The sequence below is a fragment of the Eucyclogobius newberryi genome, unplaced genomic scaffold, assembly GCF_026437365.1.
Source record: "Eucyclogobius newberryi isolate DKJ021-1_F unplaced genomic scaffold, fEucNew1.0.hap1 SCAF_15, whole genome shotgun sequence".
Classification (NCBI taxonomy): domain Eukaryota; kingdom Metazoa; phylum Chordata; class Actinopteri; order Gobiiformes; family Gobiidae; genus Eucyclogobius; species Eucyclogobius newberryi.
This window is the reverse complement of record NW_027315779.1, coordinates 31,270,337-31,285,393: the sequence shown is the minus strand read 5'-3', so window position 1 is coordinate 31,285,393 and position 15,057 is coordinate 31,270,337.

Sequence of the window (15,057 nt, the reverse complement as noted above, 5' to 3'; positions counted from 1 at the left end):
TGTGCCATTGTCGCAGAGTATCTCAAATGGCTTCCCTCGACGTGCAACAAAGCGGCGGAGGCAGAGCAGGAAAGTGTCATCCAAGCCTTCGAGGTGATCTAAGTGAAGGCACCTTGTTGTCATACACTTGAATAGAAAGCACTATCTCTTTTCTTGGCGGCGACCAGTCTTCACAAGGAATGGGCCGAAGCAGTCCACTCCCACAGAGTAGAAAGGTGGTTTGTAGAGCCGCAAGTCTTGCCGGTGGGAGATCTGCCATTCTTGGAGTTTGGGGCACGCAAAATTGGCATTCGCGGCAGCCGTACTGGTGTTTGCGGATAGCCTCACGTCCTCTTAGGATCCAGTACTGGCGTCGCAACTCAGCAAGGACACGTTCATCATCCGGATGGTGGAGCCGTTCGTCGCAGTCTTTGATAAGCCACTTGGTGATAGGGTGTCCTGAGGCTAAAACGATTGGATGAATGGTTTCTGTCAGCCGCCCGTCAAAGCCTGCCACCAACATGGATGAGACCAGTTGCTTGCTCGTACTCTGGAGCGAGGGAACCGAGCCTGCTATCAGTAGGAATTGGACGAAGGGTCTTGAGTGCTTTAACTTCTGCCGGGAAGGACTCAACTTGGGCTTTAACTAGCAGGGCTCTTTCAGCGGCGATGAAGTCTGAAGCTTTGATATTGACTCCAGGCGTAGCCGCCCCGTGACAGAATTGCTCAGTGGCTCAAACTAATTCTGTCCAGGTGTGGAACTTACTGGAGTCAGGAAGCTGGGGGCTAGGTGGCATTGTAACAACTCTGATGAAGGCACACTAGCTCGCGTTGATCAGGTTCAGCAACCTGAGTGCTAGGAATAGTTGGGTTGAGTTTCATTGAGGAATGTAGGACTAAATCTCCACTGGCGATGGCACAGCAGCTCTTTCAAGGTGAGGCCTCTGGTTATATGATCAGCAGGGTTACGAGGCGAGCGTCAACATACCTCCAGCTTGTAAGGTCGGTCAACGTCTGGATTTCTGCTACCCGCGTTCCAACAAACACCTTGTAGCGGGAGGACTCTGATTGTAGCCAGTGGAGTACAGTGGTGGAATCGGACCAGCAGATGACTTGGTGGATTGGAATGGTGAGCTTGGTCTCGATAAGCTTGACAAGTTGTGCACCAGGTAGTGCTGCGCTGAGTTCAAGGCAAGGAATGGAGAGGCACTTCTTCGGGGCTACTCTGGAACGGGCTAGAATGAATGCAATATGGACATAACCTTGGTCATCAGTGGTTCACAGGTAAGCGACTGAGCCGTATGCCCTCTCCGAAGCATCACAGAACACATGGAGCTCCCTGGTCACTGTGGTAGTATCGACATTTGGAGGCATGTAGGCTCTGGGGAACTGCACTTGAAGAAGGTTGGGGAGCTCTTCCACCCAGGCAAGCCACTGCTCTTTAAGCTGTTGGTGTTCGATAGGGTCATCCCAGCTGATGTCTTGCTTCCAGAGGTCCTGGATGAGAACCTTTGCTCTAGTTGTGAATGGTATCATGAACCCCAATGGATCATATTGGCTTGCACGAGTCTTGTACAGGTTTCTGAGCGTGGGTTGAAGAGGCTCTTGTAGGCGGTGTCAATAACCCATGGTGTCATCAAGGCAGTTCCACTGCAGTCCAAGCGTGGGCTCGTTCAGATCAGCGCTATCATGGGACAGCCAAAGTTCCCTGCTGACAGATTTAGCTTCAGTGGGCAAGTGCTCGATGACTGAAGGCAGGTTGCTTGCCCACTGCCTGATCTAAAAAATACCTTCTGCAAGAAGTTGGCACAGTCCATCCACGACAGCCTTGGCATGAGCAGGGTCTGGTGTACTGTAAAGACAGTTGTCAACATAGAAGGCCTGGGTCACTACTTCGGCAAGACCTGATGGGTTGGCTTGAGAGTCTTGGACATGGCACTGCAGGGCATAGGTTGCGCAGCATGACTGCAGGTGGTCCCAAAAGGCAGGACCTGCCACTCATAGATGTCGGGCTCCTCCTCTCCTTGCATGTTTCTCCACAAGAAGAGCATGATGGGTTTGTTAGCAGCAAGCAGGAGTACCTGGTGAAACATACTTCGAATGTCACCTCTGATAGCCACACTGTGCTGGCAAAATCTGAGAAGCACGCCTAGCAAGGTCGGTCCTAGGGTTGGCCCTGGAAGCAGTTTCTCATTCAAAGTTTGGCCTTTGTATTGAAACGAGCAGTTGAAGACTATGCGGGCCTTGCCGTTATGGTGCACAATGTGGTGTGGGATGTACCAGGACTCTGTGGACTTGCATGCTTCTTCAACTGAGATCTTTGCTACATAGCCTGCTGCCTTGAGCTTTTGGATTTCTGAGCAATAGGTGGCGGCCTTTGCTGGGTCTTTGGCAAGTCTACGTTCGGTGCTGCGGAGACTTGGCAGTGCTGCTTCTTTGGGGCGCTTGAAGAGAGATCGGTGGAAAGCGGCGGAGGAGCGGTGTGGCATAGCGCAGAGTACCTTCTTTGTCTACTCTAACTGTAGATGTTTGGAGAAGGTCGAGGGCTTGCTGGTCGAGCTTAGACCTGGTTATCGCTTTCTCACAGTAAGGCAGGGTGTCAAGTTGCCAGAGGCGCTACACGTGCTGGAGTAACTCTGTGTTGGCTACAGCTGTAGCAATATGCAGGCATTGGGTTGGATTGTGAGCTGTTTGGATAGGAGTCATGGGACCTTGGCACCAGCCGAGATGAGTGCACACAGCAACAGGGCCATCTGGAGAACCTTGGATGATTGGCATGACGGGACTGATGAGGTGGCACATATCCGAACCATTGAGGATGAGTGGATGCACACGGTCAACAGCTTGAAGTGGGATGCCTTGTAAGTGTCTGTGAACCCGCTGGAGAGCAGCGATAGGGTAGTTGTGCTCTGCAAAGCATGGTCCATCAGCTGAGAATGCGTTGGAGATGAGATACTTCTCATTGGGCTTGGAAAGAGGAGCGACTTGAAAGGAAACTGTCAGGCCCTCTAACTAAGGGGTCCCCAACCACCGGGCCGGGGACCGGTACCGGTCCGCAACGCGTTTGATACATGATACGTCATCGCGGATGCGTCGCATCAAACACGCAGCTCAAAAGTAGACCCACAAGCCAGCGAAAATGAGTGAAAAACAAAAGTCTTTGGAGAGCGTTTTTGCAAAGGGGAAAAGGCCAAGTGAGGAGCAGACGAGGATCTTGGACACGTCTCCTGAGCCAGCATTCTGCAACTGCTACGCGATCACCTGTTTTTACTTGTTTTACTTGTTTTTTTTTTACGTGACGGCAACAAGACAAAACTACGGAGCGAACTGGGATTAAACACACTGCAGGGGTCATTGTCTCCCATCACTCGTAGATGTGACCATTTCATTGCACAGAAACACGCGCAGGGCCCCCACTGATTCAGCGGTGTGGTGAGTTGTAATTTGTATGCACTTATTTTTTAACTGTACGTTATGTTATTCCAATTCAGATCTTTTGGTATGGTACACTTAATAATGTACAAACGCGCCTTCTGAGCTGAATCGACTGGAAGCCTAAGCCCCGCCCACTTCCGCGAAAGTTAACCTGACCACGACATAAACTGGCACACCGGTCCGTGAAAATAAAACCTACATTATTCTGGTCCGTGGTGCAAAAAAGGTTGGGGACCTCTGCTCTAACTGTTTGACATTCTGGTGTATTGTCTGGATGAGAAGAGTCTCTGGAACTCCAGAAAGATTGAGGGACTGGAGGACTGGTGATAAGACGATTGTCCTCTCCGAGCCGTTGTTTCGAATTACATGTGCTTCCACCGACCGCTTGCCATTGTGAATGAAGATCTTTACCACATTTAGCATCACTCGCTGCGTATTGTTGGGTTGGACAAGGTAGACCTTTGTTGATCCTGGGCTCATTGTCAGGACGGCATTGGAAGCGTCACGGATGGAGTCATGAAGTATTGTGAGATGTTGCTCTTTACACACTTTACAGGGCCGTTTAAGGTTGCAGCTCTCTACCGCGTGACTGCGCCCACATTTCCAGCGCGGTTTCCATCTTTGATCCAACTGACTATCTGGTTGGGTGTGTGCTTCTTGAAGTTATCACAGGAGTTCAGATAGTGATCTTTGTTGTCGCAATGTGGACAGTAGGTCTGTGACTTTGAGGCCGGCTTGGACTGGGCAGGTTTAGAGTGAGTTGACTCTTCCTTCACTGTAAGAAGCATGGGTGTGGACCGCTCCCTGTAGGTTGTAGAGTTGAAGCTCTTTGTAGTTTGAACTGGTTTACTTGACTCAGTCTGGTAGAGGGCTGCGGCATGACTTGAAATGTGTTTGGCTTGGGACTTGACTTGGAGCCAGTCAGCTAGGTCAGGGAGCATGTAGGTGCGGTCCGAACCTGATTGCAGAATCCCTCGGTTAATAATAATAATAATAATAACTTTTATTTATATAGCGTTTTTCAGTGACCCAAAGGCGCGGTTAAGACAATACTCCACAAAGCTATCACAATAGGAAGGGGCAGCTTACTTAGCAGCCGGTCAACGTGCGACCCACACATGAGCTCCATGTCGTTGTGTCCTTCAAGAGTTTTCAGCATACCCACTAGGGATTGGATGGACAGAGCGAAGAGGTCAAAACTGTTGGCATCACTCATCTTAAGTGCAGGAGAGTTTAGGATGGCACCGAGCTTGGACTGGATAAGCTGCCTTGGTTGACCATACTTATCTTGTGGTGCGTTGAGTGCAGCGGTATACTGGCTTGAGTGATGCATGTATGCCTTTGCGAGTTGAAGAGCGTGCGGTAGCTTCAGATGGCTTAGCAACACTTGGTATTTGTATTGCTCACTGAGATGGCTGTAGTTACTGAGCAGACTGTCCAGTGCCATCTTCAGGAGGGCAAAGTCACTCTCACGACCGCTCTCAAACACAGGCAGCATGGGCTTGGGGATGCCAAAGGCAGAGGCAATTAGCATTTCTGCTCCGAGTTGTGGTTGTAGACCAGGATAGGGCGCAGGTGCTGGTAAGGGAGCCTGGATGGGATAGGATGTGGCCGGAGACTGCTCCCAACTGCGATATGCTATTGGCGGTTTTGGCTGCACTGCGTTGGTGTTGACGAGAGTGGGGTGCAATGCAGGGTTTAACTCTGTTGCTTGAGTTAGAGTACTTTGCTGCTGAAACGACAACACCTGGTGAGTTGTAACAGGCTGCGATGCATTGACTGGTGGGACAACTGTAACATCATTGTTGTTCATTGGTGCCACTACGGGTAGGTTCTGGGTTGTAGGTGCTAACTGGACTGGAACTGGAGAATGACAGGGCTGGACAATGTCTGGGCTTGGGTTAAGATGAGGAGCTTCAGAGCTAAGGTGTGCAGATGAGGTAATGCGTCTTACCTGCGCAGGTGAAGCTGTAGCTGCTGGTTGTGGCTGATAGGGGCTCGAGGAGTTACTGGACGTGGCCAGTTTGGCTAGTTCAACATCAGTCTGTAGCTGCTGTAGTCTGCGGCTTTGGTTGAGGCGTTTTCTCAGGGCCTCTTTAGCTTGAAGGGCTTCCTCTTGTGCTCGTTGAGCAGCTTTAGCTTGGGTCTGTATTTGAGGAAGTTCACGCTCTGCCCGTACATCTTCTTCCATCTGTCTCCAGAGGTTAACAAGTTGTTTAGCATTCTCTTCCAGTATTGCAGCTTGTATGGGAGATAGTCCATATTGCGGGTAACGACCAAAGAGTAAGCTGTGTGTCTCCCTGAGTGTGAGCTGAAGCCAGATACATAGCTGTGGGCTCTCCTCAATTTACGCGCATATGTCGGTTACATTAGTAACCGACATATGCGCCGATGACGGAGCTATTTTTAGAACAAGCTAGTTGACGGCGAAAACAGGGATAAAGTAAAGAATCGCGGCAGTTCAGCTGAATACAGTGCATGAACTATCAAAGACAAGGATAAACATCTACAATATACAATTGAGAAACATATTAACAACCAAATACTCACTTTTATAGTAATTACGCACACAATATATGGTGCTGCTGAAAAGTTAGCTTGAACAAAGGCAACAGTAAAAGAGGGCCGTCTAGAAACACGGAACTAAACTTTGGTTCCCCCTTAGTCTTTCTGACACTGAGCATGAGCTTTTTACCATCGTCACCAGAAGAGTCCCCGGGAAAGAAAACTCATGTCTCAGTTTTCTCTTCCTTAGCTCCTCACAGATGTGGCAGAACTTTCCTCGTTGTTGAAAAACCTCGTATGAGATATCCGGGACAATGGATGATGTGCTTGCCTTTGTACTGGAGGTCTCCTTTAACTTTTACAGCCTTCATGACAAGTTCCTTCACATGATTGTTAAGAAACCCCATTATCAGACCTTGTGGTTTATCAGCTTGGTCTTGGCAATATGCTATTTCTGTTGTGATTTCTGTTGTGATAGGCCCAGTCTCTCAAGTCTGAGACTGGGCCTATGTAATGTGGACTCCAAATCCAGGATCTTCCGCTCCTGTCTCTTTTAGCTCCTTTATATCAATTTAAATTTGGTCAAATCAGGCCCTACCTAGTGCTCATAGCGCTATCAGCTCTTAGCGCCACCATTTTATGCTGCATTTCACTTTTGATTTCATGCTTCATAATGGCCAGTTAGTGTAAGATCTCCCCTCCAAACAGGTGCGAGTTTGGACACCCCTCTTCAGGAACAGAGCTTTGTTTCCAGCCAGGAGCGGGCTGTCAGCAATGTTAGCCCTGTTAGCTTGTGTGGCTGGCTGCTTTCTGGCAGTGTGGAGTCTGGAGTGTGTGTCTCAAATAGTCTATTGATTGTAATGAAAAAAATGTAAATGGTTTATTGTTCATAAAATGTTTTTATTTGAGCTAGAATATAAAGCTGACCTACGTGTTACATGTTGCAAAGAGAACTTGCTCATTGGTCAGCACTGCACTTCTTTCTTATTTATCCATCCATCAATCCTCTTCCGCTTTTCCGGGGCCAGATCGAGGGGGCAGCAGTCTAAGCAGGGACTCCCAGACTTCCTCCTCCCTAGACGCTTCTTCCGACTCCTTCAGGGAGATCCCGAGGCGTTCCCAGGCCAGCCGAGAGACGTAGTCCCTCCAACGTGTCCTGGGTCTTCCATGGGGCCTTTTCCCGGTGGGACATGCCCGAAACATCTCCCCTTGGAGATGATTTCCTTGGCCAGGAAACTAGCAGACAACAGGAACCATTTGAGGTTCAATCTTAGATGCAGACAGAACAACATGATCCCGAAGAGCCTACAGATCAAATCACCGGTCAAAGGACACAGAGCAGAGAAAATTTGGAGTAGGAGCCTCATGCAGATGCTCAGTGAAAGGATCCAGGAAAACAACGTCAGAATTGATAAATTGAAAGACAGAACAGGAACTTTACAGGAGAAATTAACCAGCATACTCCCTGAAGAAGCTTTCAAAAGAGTGCTGGATTTTACACAGACTGCACAAGAAGCACAGGAAGAGCAAAGAACGCCAAATCAAGAAGTTCAACATTCTTTTGAACAAAAAGAACGCAGGTAAGGTCCAGCTAGACATTAGGACTGAGACAGACAAATTAGTGACCAGCAAAAACAATTGGATTAAGAATCAGATCGCGTCCTGACACAGGCAGAAAAAGACGTGCTCTCTAAAGGGCTCAACTTTTCTGTCACCACTAAACACATCCCTACAGATGACTACATCACAGCCACTGAAACCGCAATTAGGAACAACAAAATGACTGAATCGGAGGCTGCAGACCTGAGGTTACGTGTCACAGCGACACTGAAGAGTGCCAAACCACCACCTTCAAATATCACATCTGAAGAGAGAAGCACTAGAAAAAGATCACAGCATCAACATCCTCCCAGCCGACAAGGGACGTTGCACTGTGATTCTCAACGCATCTGATTACGAAGCCAAAGTCCAGACCCTCCTCGAGGACATGACCACATACGAACGCTTGAAAAGAGATCCCACCAGTGGTTACAAGAAGAAAGTGATAGACTGTTTACAAAGTCTGGAAAAAGAGGAAGTGATAGACCGGCCTCTGTATTACAGACTGTATCCTGGGGAAGCCATGCCATGCATTTATGGCCTTCCTAAAATACACAAAAAGGAGGTTCCACTCAGACCCATAGTGTGCAGCACAGATTCCATCACTTACAATGTGGCCAAGCATTTAACAACTATATTGACTCCACTTGTGGGGAATTCGGAACATCATTTGGAAAACACGCATAACTTTGTGGACAAAGGGAAACATCTCCAACTGGAGCCAGATGACCTCATGATTTCATATGATGTTGTGTCCCTTTTCACCTGCATCCCGACCTCTGATGCAGTATCTGCAGTGAGGATCAGACTGCAGGAAGACACGACCCTACAGGAAAGGACCAAACTGACTCTTGAACACATATGCAAACTGTTGGACATCTGTCTGACCACTTACTTTCAATTCCGGGGACAATTTTACTGACAGATTCATGGCTGTGCCATGGGCTCGCCCATCTCTCCCATAGTGGCCAACCTGTACATGGAGCACTTTGAGAAGAAGGCACTGGCCTCCTTCTCAGGCATTGCCCCAAAGCTGTGGCTTCGCTATGTCGAGGATACTTTTGTAACAATCAAGAAACAAGAGCTGGAAGCCTTCTCAGAGCACATCAATGCTGTGGACCCACATATCAGGTTTACAAGAGAAGACGCTAAGGAGAATCGCTTGGCCTTTCTTGATTGTTCCACAATCAGAGGAGAGGACGGGAAACTCCAAATAGAAGTATATAGGAAACCTACACACACGGACCAGTATCTGCTCTTTGGTTCCAACCACCCACTACAGCACAAGCTGGGTGTGATCAGAACTTTACAACACAGAGCTCAAGGTGTGCCCACCAGCTCAGAGGGCAAGAAGAAAGAGGAAAAACACGTCCGAAATGCCCTCTCAGCCTGTGGTTACCCCGCTTGGGCTCTCAACAGAGTGAAGAGAACCAAGAAGCAGGACAAAAGGGAAACTGAACAGAGAAGGAAGGGTGTTTCTATCCCTTATGTCTCTGGACTGTCGGAAAAATTGCAGAGATTTTTTAGACAACACGAAGTCCCTGTTTATTTTAAACTAGGAAACACTTTAAGACAAAAACTGGTTCATCCTAAGGACAAGTTGCCGACTCAAAAACAGAGCAATGTAGTTTATTCCATCCAATGCAGTGAAGAAAGTTGTAAAGAACGTTACATAGGAGAGACTAAACAGCCTCTACACAAGAGGCTCTATCAGCACAGAAGAAATACAAGTTCAGGACCACAGAGCGCCGTGCATCTGCATCTTGAAGCCTCTAATCACTCGTTTGAAGACGGTGAGGTGAAGATTTTAAGCAGGGAGAAAAGATGGTTTGAAAGAGGAGTTAAGGAAGCTATTTTTGTTAAAAAAGAAAGACCTTCTTAAAACAGGAATGGAGGGCTAAGATTCAATCTTCCTCTATAATGGTATACTGAACCCCTGGAGAGGTAGAGGACCAGGACATTTAGATGCTAATCAGGTACTCAGGGTGGGTGAGCCAGGGTCTCACAAAGACAAAGAGGATACTATTAGCCCATTAAAAGTCTGAATAGGCTAGCTCTGTAGATACAAGGGGGGGAGTTTCTGTTGAAACAAACAACTCTTTCCACTTCAGGAAGGCTCCGCCCAATGGGCTGGACTTACCACAGAATAGTACAAATATCGGAGTTCTCGACCTAAATTCTTTTATTGACAATGACTCTTGGATGAGAGTCGAAACGTCTAATTTTTCTAACTGAGTCCAGATGACTACAACTACAAGCTTTTTCTAAAATCTCCCCAGGGAGGCACCCAGGAGGCATCCGGACCAGATGCACGAGCCACCTCACCTGGCTCCTCTCGACGTTAAGGAGCAACGGCTCTACTTCGAGCTCCTCACCCTATCTCTAAGGAAGCGTCTAGCCACCCGGCGGAGGAAACTCATTTTGACCGCTTGTATCCGCGATCTTGTCCTTTCGGACATTTGCCGTTCCATCCTTCCCTCACTCGTGAACAAGACCCCGAGATACTTGAACTCCTCCACTTGGGGCAAGGACTCCCCACGTGGATTTGGAGGTGCTGATTCTCATTCGAGCCGCTTCACACTCGGCTGCAAACTGTCCCAGTGCATGTTACATCAGGACAACATCGTCTGCAAACAGCAAAGATGAGATCCTATTGTCCCCAAACTGGACACCCTCCCACCCCTGACTGCGCCTAGAAATTCTGTCCATTAAAACTATGAACAGAACCGGTGACAAAGGGCAGCCCTGGTGGAGTCCAACATGCACTGGGAACAGGTCTGACTTACTGCCGGCAATGCGAACATAGCTCCAGCTCGGGTTATACAGGGACCGGACAGCCCTGAGAAAAGGGTCCCGGACCCCATACTCCCGGAGCACCCCTAAAGGACACCCTGAGGCACACGATCGAAAGCCTTCTCCAGATCCACAAAGCACACCAGTGTTCCACGACCAGGACGAAAACCATTCTGCTCCTTCTGAATCCGAGGTTCGACAATCGGATGGCCATTATCTTGAAATAGACCTTATCGGGGAGGTTGAGGAGTGTGATACCTCTGTAGTTGGAACACACCCCCTTCTTGAACAGAGGGACCACAACCCCGGTCTGCCAGTCCAGAGGCACTGTCCCCGACCGCCACGCAATGTTGCAGATACGTGTCAGCCAAGACAGTCCTACAACATCCAGAGAGTTTAGGTACTCAGGGCGGCTCTCATCCACCCCCGGAGCCCTGCCACCGAGGAGTTTGCCAACAACCTCAATAACTTCAGCTTGGGTGATGGACGAGTCCGCCTCTGAGTCCCCAGTCTCTGCTTCCTTTTCGGAAGACGTGACAGTGGGATTAAGGAGGTCCTCAAATATTCCTTCCACCGTCTGATGACATCCCCAGTCGAGGTCAGCAGGTCTCCACCCGTACCGTAAACGGTGTTGGTGAAGCACTGCTTCCCCCTCCTGAGGTTCCAGACAGTTTGCCCGAATTTCTTTGGGGTCAACCGATAATCCTCCTCCGTGGCCTCCCCAAACTCCTCCCATTCCCGGGTTTTTGCTTCTGCAATAGCAAAAGCTGTGGCTCGCCTGGTCTGCCGATACCTGTCTACGGCCTCAGGAATCCTACAAGAGGCCTGATAGGGCTCCTTCTTCAGCCTGGCGACATCCCTTACTTCCTGTGTCCACCACCGGGTTCGGGGGTTGCCGCTGCAACAGGCACCGGAGACCTTGCGACCACAGCTCCGAGCAGCTGCGTTGACAATGGAGGTTGAGAACATAATCCACTCGGACTCAGTGTCCTCCGCCTCCCCGGGATCTGGGTGAAGCTCTCCTGGAGGTGCGAGTTGAAGACCCTGCTGACAGAGGGCTCCGCAAGACGTTCCCACCAGACCCTCACAATGCGCTTGGGTCTGCCAAGTCTGTCCGGCTTCCTCCTCCGCAAGCAGATCCAACTCATCACCAGGTGGTGATCGTTGACAACTCAGATGACACAGCAACTAAGTTGATCATTGATCTCCGGCCTAGGGTGTCCTGGTGTCACATGCACTGATGGACACCCTTGTGCTTGAACTTGGTGTTCATTATGGACAATCCGTGGCTAGCACAGAAGTCCAATAACTGAACACCGCTCGGGTTCAGATCGGGGAAGCCGTTCTTCCCGATCACCCCTCTCCAGGTGTCCCTGTCATTGTCCACGTGGGTCCCCCAGTAGAACAACGGAGTCCCTGATCGGTGCACTGTCCAGTACCCTTCCCAAGGAAGCCAAGAAGACCGGGTACTCTGCAATGCTATTCGGCCCGTAGGCTAACACAACAGTGAGAGACCTGGCTAACACAACAGTGACAGACCTGTCCCCAACCCGAAGGCGTAAGCATGTGACCCTCTCGTTCACCGGGGTGAACTCCAACATGTGGCGGCTGAGCAATAAGCAAGCCCACACCAGCCCCTTTTCCCCGCAGGCAACACCAGAGGATCTTGAGGAGATGGGTTCCAGAACCCAAACTGTGCGTGGAGGCGAGGCCGACTATATCTAGTCGATACCGCTCAACCTCCAGCACAAGCTCAGGCTCTTTGCCCCCCAGCGAGGTGACATTCCATATCCCCAGAGCTAGTTTCTGCGTCCGGAAAACTGATCGTCGAAGCCCCTGCCATCAACTGCTGCCCAGATCTCTCTGCACCTGCCCCTTACGGATCCTCCTGCAGGTGATGGGTCGACGGGGGGACGGCACCACGTCACTCGTTCGGGCTATGCCCGGCCGGGCCCTGTGGGGAAAGGCCCCCAACCACCCACCCCAGGGCTGACTCCCCCCAGTGCGGTTGGACTCATGAACACTTAACACTTAACACCTACCGCCTTAACTATTGTTAAAACCAACAACCATTCATTGAACTGCTCATTGTTTGTACTATTCTGACCAACTGTAAATTGTATATATATATTCTATTTTATTTGTAAATCTAACATTTTTATGTATGCCCTTTTTGATATATTTAGATACTATTATTTGTTATTGTTGTACGTTGCACCTTAATGCCAAAGCAAGTTCCTAGTTTGTGAATCCTGTTCATTGGCAAGGGCAATAAACCCCTTTCAGATATTGATTCCATCCCCCCACAAATGTATTAAATGATTTTAGGCAGGAGTCAGTGGACCTGATCCTCTGTGTGACAAGTTTCCTTCCCTAAGATTTCACTAAGAAAATTGGACATACATAGGGCTGCTGTTTGAGCTGCAGCAGAAAATATGTTTCATTAATCAGTGCGCCTAACTAACTCAGATATTTGATTATTCATGGCGGACGTTGATGAAAGATGACAGAAGTGCATGTCTTGGAAAGTCATGTCAAGTATATCAATTCAATGCAATAAAAAAAAAAAAAATTGCGGCCAAAATCACAACAGCGGTTGCATCAAAGGACATATTTGTGCGGGCAACGTCATCCACTCCTCAAACCACATGGCGTCTCTCATTTACATACTTTTAACAGCATCTAAACACATCAGAGCACTTGGACTGCAGGGAGCTGAGGTGTGTTCACAGTTAGAAAAAATAGGAGCGAACCAAAGAGAGGCATGTTCAAGTGGCTCCAGAAATAACAGATGGAGCAAGAAGAAAACACATCCTGATGCTTTTGATCAAGTCCTGGTATTTGTTGTTGTAATTAAAAGATGACACCTGAGGGGGTGAGAGGAGGATGAAGGGAGAGATAGTCTGAATGAATGCATATTTTTGCACCATTTACAAAATCATAAATATAAAGATTGCATAATATTCCTCTCCTCTGTGTTGGTGGAAGTGAGGCAGTGGTCTGGGTGCTGGTGAGGTCGGTCTTCTCCAGTGTTTAGTCCACAGGGCTGGAGGCGCTTCTCTAAGCCAAAGGATTTTTTCAACATATTTTTCATATATATATATTTTTTTTACAATACATTGATAATAATGATAATAATGATAATGATAATAATAATAATAATAATAATAATAATAATAATAATAATAATAATAATAATAATAACAATAATAATAATAATAATATTTTAACATATTTGTTTAGATTATATGTTTTAATTAGTTCTTTCCATCTTGGAGGTACAAATTTTATCCAAAGGTTCTCCAGCCCCTATAGATGGCTCAACCATTCACCAGGAGTTCTTGTTCAGGCTTTACTGGCAGATGACAAATTTTGTCATCTGCCAGTAAAGCCTGAACAAGAACTCCTGGCACAACACCACTCTCCACCACCATTTTTCCATTGAGCTTCATATTCTGGGTCACACCAGTACAGCAATGCTCCGATTTTGAGTTGAAATAAAGTATATAAAGGCAAACCCCAGCCACCTTTTCCTTTTGAATTTTGTAGAGTTTTGAACTGGATTAGTGTTTTTTGTTTTAGTCAAACAGCTGGTTGGGGATGGAGACTGGCGTTGTGTGCGTGTTTAAATCATTGTGGCCACTGGTGAACGTCCAAGAGAAAAGAAAAATCAGGTCAAGAAAATACAATGGTATCAGGTACAATAATTTTTTATATTACTTATCTTCAACATTATTATTTTGCACTATTTAGTTTGTCTTGTCACAGTAGCTAGTAGAGGTTTTTATCATAGTTTGTTATTTGCAGTTTCTTCTACATTTTCAGTATTTCATATCAGTCTTAGTTTTGCAAAAAAATTACCATCACAAGTTTAGCTTCTAAATGGTTATAAAGTTAGATGTTTTCCAGTACTTGCAGTAGGCCTATAAGTCGGTTAATTGTTTGTGAGTTTTCATTTATATTTGTGTTTATGTTATGTTATTTCTATTTTCAGCCATCATTCAGGGGGAGGGGAGAGGAGAGGGAGAGGGCCACACATGGATGTCGACATCATCAATGCAGGAGTTTTCCTGCATGGAACAACATCTTTGCAGTTGATGACGATCCAGGAACTGGAGAAGAACAGTGTGAAAACCGGCTTACAGCTTACAGTCATTCCAAGCTGCTGTGTTTGGAGAATAACGGTAATTTATCCAGACCCGATGGGACAGTACACAAAGTGAGATGCCTTCTTTGACTCCACTGAATAAAACATTTTGAATAATATTTCTTATTACTTTGATAATTTTTTACGCTGTCACTACAAAGTGTATTTCTGAAAGTAATTTCCAGTATTATACACCCCAATAATTTACACGGCATAAATTTACAAATAGGAGAAAATATTTTACTTGACTTTCAACTTTATTTCTAAAAAATATAATAATAAGAGCCACAAAATATGCATTTAGTCTTCTGTGAGTGGGGCCGCTGCACCCTTGTCTTGTGTCTTGCCACAAACTCTGCTGTGGGTAGTGCCTCAGATAAACCATTCTCTATTCTCCTCTGTGTTGGTGGAGGTGAGGCAGTGGTCTGGGTGCTGGTGAGGTCAGTATTTTTTTATGTTTGGTCCCCTGAGCTGGAAGCGCAGTGACCCTCTCATGCTCCAGGTGGCCTTGGAGCTTGGCATGCTCACAGTGGTATCTCAGAGGGAGGTAGTGACAACAACAAAGAGAAAGGGTGAGTGGGGTGTGCTTTGTGTGCCAC